The following is a 4,290-nucleotide window of genomic DNA, read 5'->3' as shown; positions in this document are numbered from 1 at the left end:
GTGTCGTAATCACTTTATTTTGAGCTGACAAAGAATCCATAGAATTGAGTTCCATCACACCTCTCCCTGGAGTTCTTTCTGAGGCATAGAAGTACTCATTCTCAGCTACAGTTTCTATTACTTCAATGGCTTTTTCAATGGTCTTCTTCTTGTTGAGCGATCCTTCTGAAGAATGATCCACAGCTTGCTTTGACTCATATGTTAACCCCTTATAAAAGATGTGCAATTGCACCCACTCGTTGAACATATCCGGGGGGTATTTCCTTGTCAAGTCCTTAAACCTTTCCCAGACCTCATAAAGGGTTTCACCATCTTTCTGTCTGAAGATTTACACCTTAGCTCTCAATCTATTAACTCTCTGTGGGGGTAGAATCTTGCTAAAAACTTGTTCACATCATCATCCCAAGAGGTCAAGCTCTCCTTGGAAAATGCTTCCAACAACTTTACTGCTTTGTCTCTAAGAGAGAAGGAGAATAAAAGTAGTTTGTAGGTATCAAGGTGTATGTAACGGCCTAGCTTTTAGCCTCGAAGAAACAACGATTTTTCGGGATCAAACGGAATTTTTATGGAATTTTTAGGAATTTTAGTGCATATAAGCACCTCTGCTGCACAGGTGCTGTGTCATCAAGCTGCTAAGTCAACAGCTTGACTGCACCAGACACCTCTCCTAATCTAAGTAAGCACGTCGTAAAAAGTTGCACTTTTGAGCCACTTTGAGTCCGAATTTCAAAATTATGATTCCCGTGGTTAGTCTCTATGTGACGAGTCGGTCTCGAATTTCGAGAGAAAAATTATTGGTGCACGAAATTGTGATCATCAGCAATGGCGCCAAAAACTTGGTAGCGCTCTCAAACGTGAATCACACTTAGTCACAACTCTGCACAACTAACCAGCAAGTGCACTGGGTCGTCCAAGTAATACCTTACGTGAGTAAGGGTCGATCCCACGGAGATTGTTGGTATGCGCCCGGTCTAACGTAGAACGGAAGTGGTTGTCAGTCACGCGCGTTCATAGGTGAGAATGATGATGAGTGTCACGGATCATCACATTCATCAAGTTGAAGTGCAACAAATATCTTAGAACAAGAATAAGTCAAATTGAATAAAATAAATAGAAGTACTTGCATTAAAACTTGAGGTACAGCAGAGCTCCACACCCTTAATCTATGGTGTGTAGAAACTCCACTGTTGAAAATACATAAGTGATGAAGGTCCAGGCATGGCCGAGAGGCCAGCCCTGCAAAACGTGATCACAGGATCAAAAATACAATCCCCGGATCCAGGATGAAAATATAATAGTGAAAAGTCCTATTTATACTAGACTAGCTACTAGGGTTTACAGAAGTAAGTAATTGATGCAGAAATCCACTTCCAGGGCCCACTTGGTGTGTGCTTGGGCTGAGCTTGAACTTTACACGAGCTAAGGCTTCTATTGGAGTTGAACACCAAGTTGTAACGTGTTTTTGGCGTTTAACTCTGGTTCGTGACGTGTTTCTGGCGTTTGACTCCAGAATGCAGCGTAGAACTGGCGTTGAGCGCCAGTTTGCGTCGTCTAATCTCGAATAAAGTATAGACTATTATGCATTGCTGAAAAGCTCTGGATGTCTACTTTCTAACGCCGTTGAGAGCGCGCCATTTGGAGTTTTGTAGCTCCAGAAAATCCATTTCGAGTGCAGAAAGGTCAGAATCCAACAGCATCAGCAGTCCTTTGTCAGCCTTTTATCAGGGTTTTGCTCAGGTCCCTCAATTTCAGCTAGAAATTACCTGAAATCACAGAAAAACACACAAAATCATAGTAAAGTCCAAAAATGTGAATTTATCATAAAAACTAAAGAAGACATCCCTAAAAATAGCTAGATTATACTAAAAACTACCTAAAAAATAATGCCAAAAAGCGTATAAATTATCCGCTCATCACAACACCAAACTTAAATTGTTGCTTGTCCCCAAGCAACTGAAAATCAAATAGGATAAAAAGAAGAGAATATACTATAAATCCCAACATATCAATGAATATTAGTTTTAATTAGATGAGCGGGACTTGTAGCTTTTTGCTTCTGAATAGTTTTGGCATCTCACTTTATCCTTTGAAGTTTAGAATGATTGGCATCTATAGGAACTTAGAATTTCAGACAGTGTTATTGATTCTCCTAGTTAATTTTGTTGATTCTTGAACACAACTACTTTTATGAGTCTTGGCTGTGGCCCTAAGCACTTTGTTTTCTAGTATTACCACCACATACATAAATGCCACAAACACATGATTGGGTGAACCTTTTCAGATTGTGGCTCAGCTTTGCTAAAGTCCCCAGTTAGAGGTGTCCAGAGTTCTTAAGCACACTCTTTTTGCTTTGGATCATGACTTTAACCACTCAGTCTCAAGCTTTTCACTTGGACCTGCATGCCACAAGCACATGGTTAGGGACAGCTTGAATTAGCCGCTTAGGCCTGGATTTTATTTCCTTGGGCCCTCCTATCCATTGATGCTCAAAGCCTTGGATCCTTTTTACCCTTGCCTTTTGGTTTTAAGGGCTATTGGCTTTTTTTGCTTGCTTTTCTTTTCCTTTCTATTTTTTTTACCTCTCTTCTTTTTTTTTTCAAGCTTTTGCTTTTTCACTGTTTTTTCTTGCTTCAAGAATCAATCTCATAATTTTTCAGATTGTCAATAACATTTCTCTTTATTCATCATTCTTTCAAGAGCCAACAATTTTAACATTCATACACAACAAGATAAAAAATATGCATTGTTCAAGCATTCATTCAGAAAACAAAAAGTATTGTCACCACATCAATATAATTAAACTAAATTCAAGGATAATTTTGAAACTCATGTACTTCTTGTTCTTTTGAATTCTAAACATTTTTCATTTAAGAGAGGTGAAGGATTCATGGAATTATTCATAGCCTTAAGACATAGTTACTAAATACTAATGATCATGTAATAAAGACACAAACATAGATAAACATATAACATGAAAAAAAAAAGAAAAGTAGAAAAAAATTTAAGAACAAGGAATGAGTCCACCTTAGTGAGGGTGGCGCCTTCTTGAAGGACCATTGATGTCCTTGAGCTCTTCTATGTCTCTTCCTTGTCTTTGTTGCTCCTCCCTAGTGATTTTGGTGCTCCTAATAATTATGTGGAGGAAAATGTATCCCTTGAGGTATCTCAGGGATTTCTTGATGAGGGAATTTCTCATGTTCTCTTGATGTGCAGTTAAATGCTCTTCTACTGAGCTATGGACCCTTGAGATGAATCTCTCCATCTCCCATGACTTGGAGGTGGAAGCTTTTTGTCTTCCCTTTTCTCTTTTTTTTTTCTTTTGAGGTTTCTCTAACCTTAGGTGTAGTATAATCACCAAGCATCCTCCTTGTATTGTTATTATTTTCGGCTGCCATCTCCTCTTTTTTTCGAAAATTTCTGTAAAGTTTTCTCTGAATTGTTGAATTTTAGTTTCTCTTGACTTCCTCTTCAGAGTCCTTTCAAGTTCAGGATCTGCTTCAATAAAAATGTTCTTGTCCTTGCTCCTACTCATATGAAAAAGAAGGGAACAGAAAATAATAATAGGGATCCTCTTTGTCCAGATATAGAGGTTACTTTATGTGAGTAGAAAAGAAGAAGAATAAGAAGGAGAAGAGGAAAATTCGAACTTAGAGAGAGAGGGGGTTCGAATTTTAGGATGAAGAGAAGTGTTAGTAAATAAATAAAATAAATAGAAAGAGGTGAGAGGGATAGAAATTCGAAAAATAAATTTTGAAAAAGGGATAGTAATTTTTGAAAATTAAAATGAAATAAAATTAAAATTAAAATTTGAAATAATTAGTTAATCAAAAGAATTTTGAAAAAGAGGAAGGTAATTTTCGAAAATTAGAGAGAGAAAATTATTTAGGTGTTTTTGAAAAAGATAAAGGATAAAACAAATAAATAAATCAATTAGTTAGTTGAAAAAGATTTGAAAATTAATTTTGAAAAGATAAGAAGTTAGAAAAGATTTTTGAAATCAAAGTTTGAAAAAGATATGATATGAAAAGATATGATTAAAAAGATATGATCTTAAAAAGATATGATTTTGAAAAGATAAGATTGAAAAGATATGATTTTAAAAGATATGGTTTTAAAAAGATATGATTGAAATTAGTTTTGAAAAAGATTTGAATTTTAAAATCACAATTAATGACTTGACTCACAAGAAATCACAAGATATGATTCTAGAACTTAAAGTTTGAATCTTTCTTAACAAGAAAGTAATAAACTTGAAATTTTTGAATCAAAACATTAATTGTTGATGATATT

The 4,290-nt window shown here is 35.7% G+C and overlaps 1 non-coding gene across 1 annotated transcript; it reads left to right on the top strand.

Moving 5' to 3' along the window:
• The first annotated feature begins 243 nt into the window (after positions 1-243).
• Positions 244-349, top strand: LOC112718734 (small nucleolar RNA R71). Its single transcript, XR_003161061.1, has one exon. It is a non-coding gene; the product is annotated as a small nucleolar RNA R71 (small nucleolar RNA).
• Positions 350-4,290: the final 3,941 nt, after the last annotated feature.

The sequence above is a fragment of the Arachis hypogaea genome, chromosome 10 (genome assembly GCF_003086295.3).
Source record: "Arachis hypogaea cultivar Tifrunner chromosome 10, arahy.Tifrunner.gnm2.J5K5, whole genome shotgun sequence".
In the NCBI taxonomy this organism is placed as follows: domain Eukaryota; kingdom Viridiplantae; phylum Streptophyta; class Magnoliopsida; order Fabales; family Fabaceae; genus Arachis; species Arachis hypogaea.
Note: the sequence above shows the minus strand (reverse complement) of the source record. Positions and strands in the feature narration are given on the sequence as shown.